We start from the raw sequence: 18,221 nt of genomic DNA, 5'->3' as shown, positions 1-18,221 counted from the left end.
TCCGAAAAATTATATTGCGGACTGTCGAGTTCTCCAGTTCAATACTAATTGAGTAAACATGTATTTCTGGTAAATAAATACTTTGAGTAGTTGGCACTCGTCGCTACCCTCCTCGGCGCCACCAATATGCTGCGAGAAACTTCGCCAGTAATGGGGAAAACAAAAATGCGATTCACGATGGCACTTGGATAGTTGGATATTATAAATAAATGTATATTTTATATTTATATAGTAAACGTTAAGTACATTTTACGTCGTTCACCACCACAGCTGCCAAATCGTATCAGATGGGTAAGGAAAATACTATATTATATAACAATTGGAAGAAAACGGTTCGTACTCAATAATTAGTCGTATTATTTCAAACTCAATTCGGTCATAATAATATTATTATCTATAACCGTTTCCTATATTATTATGCGGGTACGACGTCTTCTTAAAAATCGTGACAACCACTGAACCACATATTGACAAACACACGACTGTTTATCAACATTTACATTAATTACCAATACTTATCATTATTTTTTTTCATTCAAACGTAAACACGCGCATTGTACCTATATTTAATACAACACCCCGGTACGGGGTCGTTTTTTACACCGACGGGTGACGGTCGACGACTCTATCAATCTATTGCAAGTCGAATTTCTAAATTTATATACTTGTCTATTATTTAGAATGAAAAATATGAACATCTAAAAATCATGAATAAATGAATGTCATTCGAATAAAAACACAATTTCGAAAAATAAAATACTAAAACAATACTTTTCTTTTCTATTACTTAAAAAAAAACGAAAGCCATTTTTAGTTTTTTCCAATCAAAAATTTAATCAATTTCAAAAACCGTTACTGCACAAGTCTGTACCTAGTATATGCTAATAAATATAATAATTACCTAATAAGTAATAACTTACTAACAACTATAATAATACCTACACATATTATTATTTAAACATACACGTTATTGTTGTGCACTCGGACTGTCTTACATAATAATATTATATTGGATCACGACTTCGAATTATTTGGGCAATATCACGTATACTGAAATTATTCTATAAAAAAAATATACGACTATTATTACTACGTTTTATAATTAAAATAACGAAATAAATAAATAAATGGAAACTTTTAATTGTACGCCAGAAGTCACAGCCAGATATAGATACCTGAGTCATTATACCGGGCCACACATATATTAATGGAAATGCTGACATGCTGTGTTAACTTTACTATTATTATTTTATTATATTATTATATACGGTTGCAAGGTAAATACTTTTGACATGGTTATATCAATTAATATTCCATGAATTATCTCGCAGGCATAACAATTTATAAATGTAATAATCAAACTATTTGTAATAATGTTTTTTTTCGGTTTTTTGGTGAGCGTCTTGAAATCTATGTTGAATCTGCATTACATTTTAATAAAGCATTGAAGCGTTATTTCAGTGTCAGAGTAAGTGACCGGCCACTTAACAGCCGGTAGAGGTGTATCTATTTATTATTAGTTATTACCTATGTTTATTATATTGTTTTAACGTAGATTTTATTAATATACGTTTTTTAATTAATTAATTTTACTAATTAACATAGCGAATGCAAATATGCGGTGTTGACATTGCTGACGGTCTAACAGTTGTATACAACACAAGTACAAAAAAAATTGAGCAGAACAATTAAAATGAAATATTCTGGAAATGAAACCATACTTAATCTTTTTTTTAATTACAAATAAACAATTTTTGCCATCGTATTAAAATACATTTATGAATTATGTGTGTGCAAAAAAAAGTTACACAGAGTGAAATTATTCATAATATAATAGTACAAATGTACAATATTATTCAAAGTATAATAATAAAAATAATATGATGTATATATATTATATGCTTTATATTCTTATCTAGTTATCTTGACGTGTTGTTATATAATATAATATATATTTAAGGTAGGTATATCTGAAATCGTGTATATTAACTTTATTATGATACGACTGTTAAGATAAGAACCACTGTCATATTATAAATCAATGATAGTAAAAATTGCACACGTGTGCATCGTGTGAGTGCTCGAAATAATACTAGTACAAGTCATTTTTGTACAAATCGCGCGATCTGTACAAAGTAGTTATCTTAATTAAAAGGAAAAATAAATAGAAAATTTAAAATGTCTATAATATGAAATTAATTTAAATGTATACCATATATTATATTTATATAATATATAGAAGATGCTAATAAAAAGTTTTTCCCAACTATTAAGAAAATAACTTTTAATGTCACCCTTCAAAGGTATAGGTACCAACTGGCAACTAGATCCAATTCGCAATCTGAAATTATCCCCAATGTTGAAGAATAAATCATTTTTTCTACCATAAAACGCCGTGTACCTAATAGCTATTCACATACACAAAAACACACACAGGTAATTGTAAAATCTCAATACGCATTAATGGCTACGATCAGAATCTAAAAGACTTCACCTATAAAAGTATAAAACGAGTACAACAGTATATAATATACAGATCGATAAATATCATCGTTAAAATATTGTAATACAATTATTATAGTATATCTCTGCGTTATAACGTAAGTACAGTATTACAATAATAATAATAATAATAATAATATAAATAATTGTGTTCGGGAAAATAATCGGGTCCGTGAAATCCAGCCGATGCTACCGGTCGATTAATAATAATATGATAGTTTGCTTGCTGGCCACTAATAAACGATGTTTGTTTTAAATTATCGGCGACGGATATTGGAAAGATATTAAAATAATTGAAAATCACTTGAATATTATATATAGTAATGTAGCCTATACTTATGAGTTATGATAATAGATAAAACCTGTTGTATGGTTGTATCGCCTGTATAATTTTACTGTTTGACATTTACAATTCGAAAATAAATAATTAAACTAATAGTGAAAAAACTGAAAACTTATTACTGACAAACTGCAGCAGTGTAAGCGACTAAGCAAACTAGTGAGGAACTGAGGAATGAAAACTATGAACTAAGAATGAAAAAGTGTATATACACCGCTATAGGTAGGTAGGTATTTTTGAAATACAATTATTATAACATAAAATATGTTAAATATAATAAATAAATAAATAGAAATAGTCACAACTCACAATTCATGATAATCGACAATCGTACAAATTATAAAATATTTAATAATAAGAAATAACTGATGAGACCTAATGGCTAATAATAATGATAATAGGCCCGCTATTATTAAACGTGACTTCGTGGGCTCGTATAGTCGTATAGATTTTAATAAATCTTATAATACGATAATAGGGGCGACAATGGTCTAAATGTCACATTGTATTATACTATTATCATTTATTATTTTATTTTTTAATTATAGTACTTAATTCATATAAAATAGTATTATATTAGTTCATATCTATAAAAATAATTAAATAAATACAAAGAGAAATCTTTTTTCTAGTAATATTATATAATATTCTACAAATTAAATAAATTAAATCGACAAACCGTTAATATACTAAAATATTATATGGATAACCCGAAAATTCAAAATTAACTTAATTGGGAATTTTAAAAATAATACAAGTTGATTTTAAGTTGACCATAATATGACCTAATGAGTTAAATTAAAATTAAGTTAATTAAAACAGCGAACTAGTAAGTTAAGTTAGTAAGTTAAAATTAACTTAACTTTTAACTTGTTAACTCGTTAATGCCCAGCCTTCACTACAAGACAATATTAAATGCAATAAAATCGATTTGATCGATACGTGAACAATCAATCAATCGGCAAAAAAATTGTTCCTTCGGGCCGGATTTGAACCAGCGACCTATGGATATCTGTGATCGGTTTGCCACTACAGTCCACCGCTCTACCAACTGAGCTACCGAAAGTGGATGATTATCGATCGAAAATCAGCATATCTAAATCAGCCGCAACTTTCACTCATTACCGCTGTCGCCAGCTGTTATCAGATTGCGGGTTCACTGTGTTAAGTGTATTTTATTTATCAGCGACAGTCCGCTGTCCATTATGATTCATTAATTATTTACCTACCTCCTATATAGTTTATGCAATACTATGCGCTGATACAAGTGGAAGGGGTGTATTTAGGGGTTTATTTTATAACTACCTGTTCCAAAGATTTTCGATCTCATTTATTAATATTATATACTTAGGTAGTTTATTTACAAAAAAAAAATGTACGCATACTTTATATTCTCCGACAGCTGTTCATTCAATGGTACCTACCTAATATTATTATGCTTGTGCCTTTAGCTTTTAAGAGCTACATAATATGGTCATATGGATATGGGGTTTTGATATAGGTACAAGGTACATTCTACATACCTACCCACAATATTAATTATATGATCTGAATGTAGTCGCATTTTTTATTTTTGTATCTATATAAGTAATAAGTCCATCCCCTTTTTCATTCCTGGATTCGGACCTGACGGACGACAGGACCTGTGGTGTATACGTATAATATATTATGTATGATGCCAAGTGATCGTTAGAGGGTAGTAGGGTAGGTACCGAACTACCGAAAGTGTTTGGATATCTGACAAATTTACGAAATTTAGCGTATCTATGTCGGATGTAACTTTCACACGTCATTGCTGTCGTCAGCTGTATAAGCTTGCGGTTTCGCTTGTGTGTTTTATTTTGCCTCGGGCGCCTGTTATGATTTATTTACTTACCTTTTATATAATATATTATATGTGCACATACATTCATAATATTTCATCCCCTTACAAAATGATTTTTTTAAATATCATTACCTTATTATGAAATCAATAGGTAACATACTTTATACTTTATGTGTAACAATTGTATATATAATTGTATAATCGTGCTCATCGGTTATATATTGATATAATTCCTACTAATAATTAGTTTAATGTTTAATACCTAGGTCCTAGGTACTAAAGCTACAATTTTACATATGATAATTCTATAATAGGACTATACCTACTATTAATACTTAATTTAATTTTTTTAGTATACTTTGATAAAAGTAGTGTATATGTGCAAACAATTATTATTCAAAGTTTAATTTTTAATGTTTGAATATTATTTGGAATTTATATATATGTATAAATATATATACGTATAATATTATCCAAACTCAAAATAAATAATTATTTATTATTATTCTAAGTAGCTTTACCGCCTTAATCAATTGCGTATTGGTATCGTGAATTAATACTCGCCGTTTGTTTTATAGTGTTATAAATTATAATGGTATCTATCATAATATATCTAAAATGTCATTGTACGCTAATATAATTATACAATATTGTTTAGGTATATACAACTTTTATTATTCATGATATTTAATTACAATCAACTAAAATTAAAATACACTCTGACATTTTTAAAATTATACACCCATTGAATTTAGTTATATGTTATTAATGCACATACTTTTAAGCCCTGCTGCTTGACAGCTATATAGACATATAGTGCTTGCATTTAGTATATTTTACTATTATTCACGATGAAAAAATGTCTTGTATAATATTGTGCATGCTAGTATTCTGCAATATAGTACGACTAACAGTGTAAGTATATTAATTGAAAATTGTGTGAGAAAAAGTGAACGAATAGGTTATAAAAAAAATTTGCAGAAAATGAATATAGTCAGTGACGGTTTAAGTATAGGTGCACTGTGCACTTCAGTACCGCATATAATATGTAATGGCGTCGAAAATATTCGAAACATTGTCAATTCCTGTCTTGTCAAGAGCGCGTCCGAGGTAAGACAAATTACATTTTGCTGCATGCAGCAATTAAAAATTTATGAAATGCGAATGTTAGTAGAAAAAATAAATATAATCTTTCAATGTATCAATGTATTGTGTATTTGTGTAAGTATACTTTTATTATATTTTATATAGTATAGTAGCTAGGTATCCATTTGACAGTGGGTGGATCATAATAATCCAAAGATCCAATATGTGACCCACACAACATTTAAAGTTACTTAAAAGTCCGATAAAACTAATGTTATCAGCTTCTGCAGCTCATCCATTAATTCCATATAGGTATTTACGGTATACACCAAAGACGAACAACATCATAGGCAGTAAAACACTATAGCTGTATTTAACTGTCTACGTATAATAATATAGTGATGGGGCTTCGACGTAAATGTTATATGTAAATTAATAATATATAATAGGTAGGAATTTGTGTATAGATTGTTTCTATGAACCTCCTCCAAGCCACACAATCTATAAAGAAAAATGTATTAGTGAATTAGGGTGCTGTGAAATACGGCGTGATTCAACATGTTTGTTCACCCCCATTTTTTTTTTTTAATTTAACAATAGAGATATATATATAATATATCCAAATTCTGATTTTTAAATTTTTTTTAAATAACCATAAGACCATAATATTTTAAAATTCCTCAGATTTTTTGATCTGTGGTGATACTGCAAATTTATGGTTTCAAATGCGGAATCCTATTTTATACATTTAATTGTTTGTAGAGAATTTTTTTTAAAAATTGTGATGTGTTTAAATCGAAATTCAAACGAGTATAGGTTTTCAAGTTATTAAAATGATTATATTAAGGATAATAATAGTCGTAAAAAATTATTTTACAAAATAAATGTATATACCTAATATCAGATATACTTACCTATAGTATTTAATATTTATTATGATTGGTTGATTTTTATAAATTATAAATAATGACTAAGGGATATAGATTAATAATATAAATTACTAAGACTTCCAAATTACCATACCCTCTATATCTTTCAAACTCCTTATAGTCATTATCATGGATATATTATCCTTAGTACAGAAAGTTAGATAACTTAAAACCTACTTGTTCGAACTTTAATTTTGATTTTTATTCACTGCAAATAAGGCAGGTTGTCTTTTGAAAAACTGAACTATGTATCTTCACAGGACACTCCTCAAGTATTACAAAAAATCTTAAGAATTTGAAAATTTTGTCTTAAGTATATTTACAAATTTCAAAAATCAGATTTTGAATAACATGTGTAATTGAGAAGAAAAATGAGAGAGCATACTTAGTGAATCATCCTGTATATTTCGGGATATAATGACGGTGTTGTATAAATAATATGAATATCCTATGAATATCCAATGTAAATAGAGGTAAATACCTAAGTTCGACTATATTATATTGTTGTTATGCGAGTTTTAACTATAAGCACAATCCGTAGATACGTACTATTACGATATTTATATAAACGAGTGAGGATGAGAATTAACTCATACGTGACCTACGTATGTTATATAATATATATATATGAGTATAATACACTTGCATTATAGCTATATATTATACACATTTTAATTTTAATTTTTTTTTTTTATTAAACAAACTATCCGTGGTATTTTTTAAATATTCATGCATTACATAATATTAAAACTTATAATACAAATAATAACATTTTTAGGAATAACAAATAGGAAAAAAAAGTAAAAAAAAAAATGAAGTTAAGTATTAAGTATTATAATATACAATTATTTACAATTTATTTATAAGGTAAGTTTCTGATGGGAACTGTATGAGCTTGAAGACGTAGTTGTTGTGTTCGGGGTTTGGGGCTCATTAAAATGTTGATGTTATGTATAATGCATGTAAATATTAATATATTATTATTATAGCCATCACGGTATTTATAGACAATATTATAGTCTATAATACTATCAATCAATTGACTGCATTGTCGTGACAATAATAATATTATTAGTATACTTGGAAAGATCAGTCTAAACTTTATGCGTTTGTAGACATTATCGTAACTCATAAAAAATGAGGAATGTCGTTAAAAAAAGTTATAAAAATTGAAAATGATCGCTTGAGCGTTTTCCGTTGGATAAATCAATTTGTAATTTGTATATTACAGTATATTTAGGGATATGTAAGTATTATACTTTTTAGACCCCCACCGGCACATCATGCAAGAAAATAATATAGTAATATATCGTTGTGGACTTCACACACGCTAGTGTGAAGTCATCGTGATGACGACAATATACCTTATACCCAATATAATAATTTATAGTATCTCGAACCATAAACCGCCTAGGATACCTATTTAGACCAGTGTAAAGCACGTGCCAAGTGCCTATACCTTTGGACAGAGTCCAGAATGTGGGAAAATTATTATCCTACATCAGCATACAGTGTGATGGAGGTATAATATGTATAAGTGCAAAGTGCATACCTATAACATTCTCTGCGACCACGATATTTTATTATTGTCATTATTATTATTATTTATAGCGCCTGCTGCAGTTGTTCACACGTGGACTATTATAATACTATATAATGCGCGTTGATAGGTGTATCCAGTGATGTATTGCTAAAATATTTCGTGGGTATACGTCATTTTCGCGTATAGGTGACAACAGTAAAAACCTTATAATAAAGGTTAAACAAATTTTTTCCTGTTTCGTTCGAAATCGGTAATAAAGCCCTATACTATAACTAAGCCCTTATTGTGCAAACTATAGGTACAAGTTGTAGTTTATATTTTAAGCGTATATTATATATTCTGAGATTTTAGCATGTCCTTATTACTACTCTTGTAGTATTAAAAAAAAAAAAATTATGAAAATTATACGTGGCACTTGAGCTTTTAAGGACAACCTTGAACTATCTAAATTAAAAATTCTCTCGTGTTCCTTGTCTCTACGTGGAACCCGGGGAGTCGGCCTCTCCCAATTTTTTTCTATCAATACTAAAAGCGGAACGGGAATTGATTCAATCCAATAATTCCAGGAATGATGTGTCATGTGTACATCGACTGTGGTAATAACTAATAAGACGTAATAATTATACACTATTCTAACGCATATTGCTCGAATATTAAAAATCTATATGCATGTATTTATATTTATTGTTTTCTAAGAGTTCCATTTCAATATTAATAGGTATATTTTGCTTTAACTAAAGCTATTTATGGTCATACATTTTAAACTTAATTATTTTACAGACCAGTACCTATCTATCTGCCTAATTAATCGGTAGTTAATCGTTATAGAACTTAATTATAATTAGAAGGTTATTTGACTTAAAATATTTATTAAAAAAACGAAAACTATGTTGCCCTACTCATGAGAAACTATTTTATTGAACCCTCTATAATGTTTGTTGCTTTGGCCATTTCCCTTAAATCCTCCACTGATAGATGGTTATAACGTATACCATCTATTTGCTGCATATACATAGGCCAGTTGTATTACAACTGTGACCGAATAATAATAAATGAATACACACCTGCAATAGTGCGCTACAGTAGTACGTCCGAAATGATAAAATATATTGCGCTGTGGACGAAATGGCTGTGTAGTTTTTTTTCTTTCGATAAATTAACTGGACCCGGTCAGTTTGTGGTTTTCTGGGTTTGACAATACAACGTATGCACCTATACCCAACCCGTCACGTCGAGCGGTATCAACCGCCTGGTGCGTATTAAAGTATTATTATTATTTTAAACCGCAAAATGTCACGACAAATCATATAATAATATAGGTAGGTCGTAGCTACTAGTTGCTAAATGCTAATATACTATAATAATAATAACAATAATTTATAATATATAAAAGACGCGATTTCCGACTCTGGTTTTATAATATCCAAATGGATCGAACACTCAAATGGGTCGTAAACGGAGAGTTTACCGTACAATATTATGCAAAGAAAAATTGTCGTTTAAATAATAATAATTTACTGACGACGATAAAACACAACAAATTCGCTGTAAAATGTATGCACCACGGTAACCTAAAATGTGAATTTTGCCACATATCTGCGTTATGTGTATGCTAATCGCAGTTATAATATCTGTCCGATCATGAATTCGATAAAATTTTACTTCGACATTTTATATTAAAATCAATGCGTTGCAAAATGTATTTATATGTACCAACTGTACATAATATAAAATATGCATTTTACAACGCATTGATTTTAATAATATTAAATGTCGAAGTAAAATTTTTGAAAATATATCTTTGGAGAACAAAAATATGTATTAAAAATACGCTATTAATAGCATGAAAATTAAGTAGGTCATTTAATTAATTTATCCGGATTATACCTATAATAAATAGAGTGAAACAAATACCAGAGTTTTATAAATTATGGGTACCTATCTACTTTAAATCTTAATAGTATTAAATATGTTCTGTATATAGTTAAATACCTGCAATTATAATTCATAAGAACTTATGTAAAAAATATTCAGCGAACCATGTGTGAACGTTTTAGTTGTTTAAGATAAGATTTTATAATTTATTATATTGTAGCGTACGATAAAACTGAAGGCTCCAAAGTACGAAAAAACAGTTTAAACAATAAAATCGTACTTGGTGCAACTCTAAAGGACCCTAAAAGATTTTTTTTCACATTTATATACTATACACGTGAGTGCGTTTGTTAATGTACTAACTTACGGAAAATAAAATTCTGTGAACACATTATTATATACAGCTGCGCACAATATACACCATCATGCGCATCGCGGTGCTATAACATTATGTCAAAAAGATTAATAAAAATTACGAAAATCACTACATTATTAAAAAAATTATTATATATTATATTTTGTACTTATTTCCTTAACGTCTCATTGCCACGGCGAGGGGAGGCGTCGCATAGACTATTATACAAATACTGTAGAAATCGCTTGATAGTGTTACTCGCAACTTTACTTGACCATTATACTGTTGTAGGTAGGTACATTATAAACGTTGCGTGTGTAAGTGAAATACATAATATTATAATGCGCTGAAATGAGATTAAAAAGAATAGTTTTGGTGTTATAACATTATATTAGTGGTATTTTTGGTACCTACCTGCTGGTAGGTACTTACTTGGTATACAATCTCGTAGGCTATACCGTAGTGACATATTTAACATATTAAAAAAAAAAAAATGTTTAACGGAGTTGTATGTGCGTTCAGTTGAAGGAACAAAAATACATATTTTTACAATTTATTATTATTATGCAATATTTATTTTTCTATTTTGACGTCATATGTAGAATTTTACGAGATGTACAATTTATAGTAGCAATAATTAGTGAAACAGTGTATACGGTGGAGTTACTTATTGAATACAATCACAAACACGTGAAATGGAATACATTAAATAATATTAAAATGAGGTAGCTGAAAACTAAAATAATTTATTACGCAGGCGCTAATCATTCTGTGTGTGATGTGATTGTTATTATGCGAGATGGGATGAGTGAATCGTAGACAAATGAGTGGTTCCTTACTGAAAACATGAAGTGAGATTGATGCGACTTATAATATTATATATTATAATTTATAATAGATAAGGTATTGATGATTTTTAAAATAATAATATAATATGGTATTACTTATTTTACTCTTTAAGCCTATCAAAAAAGAATGCGTTGCATCGTTGTTATTAAAAAAAAATATATATACCTAGAAATCGCTTGACCGTGTTATTTGCAACTCTTCTCGACAATGCATTGAGTTGTAGTTGGTAAATAAACGCCACGTGTGCAGTATACGTGTGAACAACGAGAGTATAAAACCCACCCTCTGCAATATGAGTACTGAAGCTAAATAGTATAATTATATATATATATATATAAAGGTATATTGCAGGGCACCTACATAAATATATTAATGGACGCACTTATCACGACGCACTAACGCACGTGGACGACATCGATCTGTTGGTATTTCACTCGAAAATATTACGCGTATACCTATTATGTTGCCGAAAAAGGGTTATAGCCCAAAATGTAGACAAGTCCTTCGAAACACATACCTATGTATTGTATAGGTATGGAGTACCATTATCAAGTACACGCGACAAGTCATCGCGTGCTCCCTGTCTCTCTCTAACAGCTTCTCCACATATATACGTATATAATGTATATTATATTATATTATGTATTATATATTATTATAACGTGTCGTTTTAATGGTACTCCGAGCCATCCGCAAAATTGTCCAGCGTAATTAAACAGCAGCGTGTGTTTATGTATTTGTGCGAATGTACATATATAATATTATACTATAGGTAGGTAGGTAGTCGGTACTTTGAAGGCATTCACTGTGGGTTAAAATCTGCAATTCGAACCTCACAGGATTTCGTGATTCCGAATAGAGCGTAATATAATATAGGTAATATTATTATATACACACACCGCATTGTACGATATTGCGTTATAACGCAGAGTATACTCTAATATACAAATCTTGCGTTTAATACCCTATAATGACGTGCTGGGGTCGTTTCAAAATTGTACGTTGCGTAACCTGCACCAAATTTTGTGACATACATTTTGGCATAGGGACATCTATGTGATACCTAATGTAAATATTATGGTTAAAGAAGTCAAAACAACATTTAGAGGGAGATCCCCCCTCCAATTCTGCCTTTACATTTTGAATGACTTTATAGTCTATTAAAACCAGTGTTTGTATACCTACACATGAATTTGTACGATATTTATATTCGTTATTTGTCCCCGACAATTTGTCCGGTCTAGTCTTATGTTCTGAAATGCGTAGTAATATAATAATTAAACAAATCGACATATAGCCCCATATAGGTAGGCGAAAAAGTAAGTATAGATATTTTTGCGGAGACTAATACTTAGAATAGCAAAGCTTCACCAACCCCCCTCTCTTATATTTCCATACTAAAACAGTTTCGTTATTCTATTGCTAATTACTTACTTACTTCATATTGACTCTAAATTACTATAAAAACTATAAATTAATAGCTTAATCGAATCACTATATGTACTCATATATGATCATGTTTTATGGTTTACAAATATATATAGATAATGATACACTAAATACTGTTCTAAAAATTATCTTAAATAAATGATGTTTACAACATGTTTAATTACAATTATTCATAATGTATAACTACTATATTTGAGTACATATTTATCGGTACACAAAAAGTTACAGCCACTTGTATTAATACAATTTGTATAAATTAGGATTGACGATTTTTGAAATGTTGAATTTCAAGTTTTCTTTTCTTGTAATTTCAGTTTAGCCATTAGTATTTCAATACTATTGTGAATAGTTCTTTGTGACAGTCATTTACAAAATCAATAACGATAATTTCAAATATGAAGGGACTAAGTCCCGCTCAAAACCCCCTCCCTTATTTCTGTCTTAATAAAAACTGAAAAAACCACATTAACAACTGGTGTGCATTAAATATTATTAAAGATTAAATATTAAGTACTTATATCATGGTCAATTAAATAATGCTTTTTTTACGCACAAAAATAATGGAGTAGGTAAGCAGAATGTATAAGAAAAATATCGACAAAAATGAATGTCTCCTTCGGGCCGGATTTGAACCAGCGACCTATGGATAACCATGGATATTTACACTACAGTCCACCGCTCTACCAACTGAGCTACCGAAGGACGGAGAGTATGGTGCTCATTATAGCATTTAGTTGGGTGTTGTTCGCACTTTCACCCGCGGTTCGCACAGCTGATGACCAAAATATTTTGTGAAAGTATAATAATTATTTATAAGACGTGTCACAATAGGTATGCTGAGATATACCGCAGCCATGAAGGCAACACCACAACCATAGTGCTACTATAGGACAGAATTTTTGGGCTCCAAAGACTGTGAGGTGGTGCATTGGGTTGCCAGTTTTAAATATGCGTTAGGCGTGGGATGTATTGCAGGTTGCATTTTACGTGCGTCTTTCGAATGAAATCACTATATAGACGCATTTTTAGTCGAAAAACTGCGGTGATGATACTATACTTTTTTGGGCCACGAGTAATACATTTTTTCAAGTATTATATTATGATATTTGAAGGCATTGGGATAAGATTTATTTTGTTATATTTGTATAAGATATTAACTCATGTGAAAATTTATTATAATAAGCTGAAAGTTAAAGTCTTAAAATTATTGTAAATACAATTTTTAATTTAACAATGTTGCAAGTCACAAGTTAAACTATTATTTTTCTAGATTTCTTGGCTGAAAATATGTTCATTACAATTTCATAGTTGTTGATTGTTTTGTGATATTAACACTGACAACCCGAAAAGCATTGTCTGACTAATTATGTTGCGAAAATAATAAAATTGTTATTATCTTTAGCCTAGAAAAGCTCTTTTTTTTTCTCATGCGAGTTATGTTAAATATCACTTATATACTAATATCATCAGAAATTAACAAAATAATAAAATAAAATAAACAGACCGAAAAGATAAGTATTTAAAACCAATAAAGTTATTATGATTAATATACAGAGAATAATAATGATAAAAAGCCGTGTTAATACACAAAACGGATTGGCCAACTTGTTGTCTCGTTATCCCATAAAATGGATGCAGTGAACTAATATTATAATTTGCCTCTCTGGTCGAGATTTGAGTGTATCAAATTTGTATATTTTATTCGTGTTAGATACACGAATTTAATTTGGATAGTTTCTAAAGGTTTTCAGAAGTTAATTTAAACTGTATTTTATTATTACTTTTCATTTTACAGTGGGCGAAAGAATATCGACCTCCAGAATCATTCATTGGATACGACCTTGATCTAAAGATTTAAAGATGTTCTCATGAAATTATAACTTGCAAAAATTAGTATCTAGTTTGAACAAAGTTTTGGGTACCTAGTTAATTAAATTGACTTAATAATTCAAAGTTTAAGTTAAATACTGTCAAATTTATCCGAAAGTCGATAGATATTTAAATATTAGAATGTATAGATATATTTTGAAGTTATTAGTTATAATAACACTTTATAACTACCTTTTATCATAAATATCCGTAACTCAAGTTTAATCGATTTTGACATGGTAATGGGTTTTGGCGTTTATCCAATATCGATAAATTATTAATTGCGAATTGTTGCTATAAAATTAGTTAATGCTGCCCAGTGCCTAATACATAGCTTGACAATAACAGCTATTATAGCTAATAGTTGTCTACTAATCTAATAATGCACCGCAAGTTCGTTATAGTAAATGAATACGGGAAATTGAGTAATCATTATAATCTCGGGAGTCGGGAAGGTAATAATACTAACCAACATTGCATATAGTATTATTGTATAATTATTTAATGCTCTGTGTGTCTCTTGTATAGGTATTATACCGTAATTCGTCACGATACACGATTATGGAATATGCGTATCTACATCTAAGCAGATATGTATAATGGATATTCTGTAAGTGATGATTTTGTTTATGGGTATGAATGGATAATATATACAATATTTGTACATCATAAATTCTAACAATATTTGTAATTACTTATGACAACCATTAATCACGTCGGAAAACATCGTTTTAAAAAGTTTTGTATGGCGCGCCTGTTATAACGATGGAAGTATGATAATACGAAAATCAAATATATAATAATGTAATATATTATAGACAATCATTGTAATAAAACCAAAATATATAGGTTAACGATAAATGTAGGTTATTTTATCAAAGCTTTTGTTTAATTAATAGAACAATATAGGCAATGATAATGATTATGAAAGACAATATTTTTTTGTATCCATAAAATCTTTTCTTTTTCTTTTTCTTTTTTTTTGGGGGGGGGGGGGGATAGATCTCGCGAGGAGATGGATTTCGTTACCGAGTAATTTATATTATACTATTATGAACACATTGTAATTGTATTGTATCTACATTATACGAGAATATAATTTTCAAGTTGGGTACCTATATGTATAGACTATATTATAATATAGACTATTGTTTATGAAAGGTCACCTGGGCTGGCGCGTAAGAGGATTATTATCGAATTCCAAATATGTATAATGTTCATTTTTGAGCTGTTTTACCTTTTTTTTTTATCTTTTTTTTTTACCTTTTTTTCAGAAAGAGATTTCAAAAATGTAGTATAATTTTTATAGTACAATTATATTATATCCAATCCAGGAACAAAATAATATGTTCCATGTTATTTTTAAAATGTTTATTGGTAGGTACTCCGATAATAATAATACAATTATAATTTAAAAGCCAATTTAGGTTTACTATACTTAATTTATTTTCCTCGTTTAAAATTGTAAAAAAAAACTAAACATTACTAGATTATTGAAGTAATTTAATAATATTTGTCTTTATTTTGCATAGCTGTGAAGTTCATATAGTTTTATGATGTTTTTATAAGGTACACAAAATCTAGAATGTTGTTTATGAAGAACGACACTATAGTTTATCAATAAAGCAAAAAATCCAGCAAAAAAATAAAAAGTATAATATTTTATATTTTGTACAACATTTTTTTTTATAGCCAACGAAATAAAATCTGACCCTATATACGCATTTATATTATTGAAGACATTTTACGATGTATGTATAGTATACTTGAACGATGTGAATAAGTATAAAGCAAACGCGGTGTACTTTTCGGAGAATTTGTTATATTGAATACGCAGCCCTTAATAATAAAAAAAATCTTGCTGCACAGTTTTTCTGTATAATAGTTGAGCTGGTGGGTGTGCAGCGTGTGGAGGGGTAAAGTTATAAACTATAAAATGCATTTTTTAAGCTACACATTTTTTAAAATCTGTATTACACATTTGCATTTTTGTTCTGCACATTAAAATAGGAGGGCTGACTACATGGTATATGTAAATATAAAACGAGAATGTCATTGTTGGGAAGCTGTATCTTTAGCAAAATCACGGTCAAGGGTTTCGGCCTTCGGGACTGGTGACAGGCTATCATTACCTTATCCACTGCAGTTACCCCCTACTGGCAAGTGGTATATATACCGTCCCCGGGTTGTTGATAGGAGAGGATCTACCTGCAAGTTTGGCGCCGAATATTAAATAAGCGCCTGCTGACAGCAACGTATAAATGACCCGGCGTCCGAAATTCGGGAGGTCCCTCAGACCGGGGCGTACTGATTAGCGAACAACTAGATTTGCGACGCATTATAATATGTAGTTAAAAATGAACTATACATATTACTTATAATTCAAAATTGTGAATATTACATTGATTAAAGTCACGAACATTGTTTAAGTCAGTTGTCTGTGTATATTTTCTTTTAATATCCCACCATGCTTTTTTTCAAGGTGAAAATCTTTTTTCTTGAATATATCAATGAATGATTTGATTTTACTACAATTTATGTTTTAAATTGAATACACGTTTTCTTTAAGTTATTAATACTAGAGTTAGAAAAATCTTTCTTTTAAGGTTCCATGTGAAAACAATTGTTCAATAGATGATTTGAAGAAAGGTATGAATAAATAGTCCCTCCTGAATCTAATGAATCTAATATTTGTGATTATGATGGAGTTATAACTGAATTAAATATTTTATACCATCACTGTATCAATAAAAACATTATAAAATTAACTGAAATATTTAAAGTATCCAAAGAATTAAAACATATTTTGCCTATTGGCAATAAACTATGCAGATTGATTTTTACAGCATCGGTTAGTAAACGAGCACACGCTCAGTAAATTGAAGATTGTGAAGAATTGTTTACGTTCTACTACGGGAGTAGATCGCTTATTAAATTGTAACAAATATTTAACTGATGACATTTATATTAATCTCATGCTGAAACATTGGGCTTTTCTTAAAGAAAGACAATTTAATATATAGTAAAAATATTGTAATTTTGCTTTAAAAAAAATATTATTTTTAATAAACACTGTCTATTGATTTAGCAACTTGCTACTGCCTCGCTACTGCTGTCAATTTTAGCTGAAAAGACCTAAAGTATTGACAACATTTAAGTTAGTTATCGTTGTCTGATTTTGATTCTGAAAAAAATTTTAAATTTTAACTCACCAGAAAATTGTCTATAGATCCTACGAAGCACTTTGTAAAATCTAAATTTTATATTATTGTGAACTGTAATTGAAAACTTGAAAATATCTACTATTCGAATCATAATTAAAATTAATATTAAAAACGGGAAATGTTTCTAAGATCTTTTTTTTTTTAAAATATAATTACAATCTATACAACAAGTTAATACAATAAGTAATTTTGATAATGTTTACATAGCGAGAATGACAGATGGGGGAGGGCACTCAGTAGTGTCACCTGACAGATTAAATTAGAAGGTCTCTAGGCCAGGAGCGTTTTAGACGTCTCTGGGGGTTATCAGGGATTGTTAGAGAAGATAGGCGTTTAATTAATGGATTGGAGTGTTGGATTAACTTGGAGTGAAAG

General features: G+C 29.3%; 1 protein-coding gene and 2 non-coding genes across 6 annotated transcripts in view; all 3 read right to left on the bottom strand.

Moving 5' to 3' along the window:
- LOC100169530 (ADAMTS-like protein 1) overlaps positions 1-18,221 on the bottom strand; it is a 228,026-nt gene that overhangs the window by 33,233 nt on the left and 176,572 nt on the right. The gene's annotated exons all lie outside the window — the stretch shown is intronic.
- On the bottom strand, positions 3,817-3,908 carry TRNAY-GUA. The gene is given in 2 exon segments: positions 3,817-3,852; positions 3,872-3,908. It is a non-coding gene; the product is annotated as a tRNA-Tyr (tRNA).
- On the bottom strand, positions 13,366-13,455 carry TRNAY-GUA. The gene is given in 2 exon segments: positions 13,366-13,401; positions 13,419-13,455. It is a non-coding gene; the product is annotated as a tRNA-Tyr (tRNA).

The sequence above is a fragment of the Acyrthosiphon pisum genome, chromosome A1 (genome assembly GCF_005508785.2).
Source record: "Acyrthosiphon pisum isolate AL4f chromosome A1, pea_aphid_22Mar2018_4r6ur, whole genome shotgun sequence".
NCBI lineage: Eukaryota > Metazoa > Arthropoda > Insecta > Hemiptera > Aphididae > Acyrthosiphon > Acyrthosiphon pisum.
This window is presented reverse-complemented; position numbering and strand designations above follow the sequence as displayed.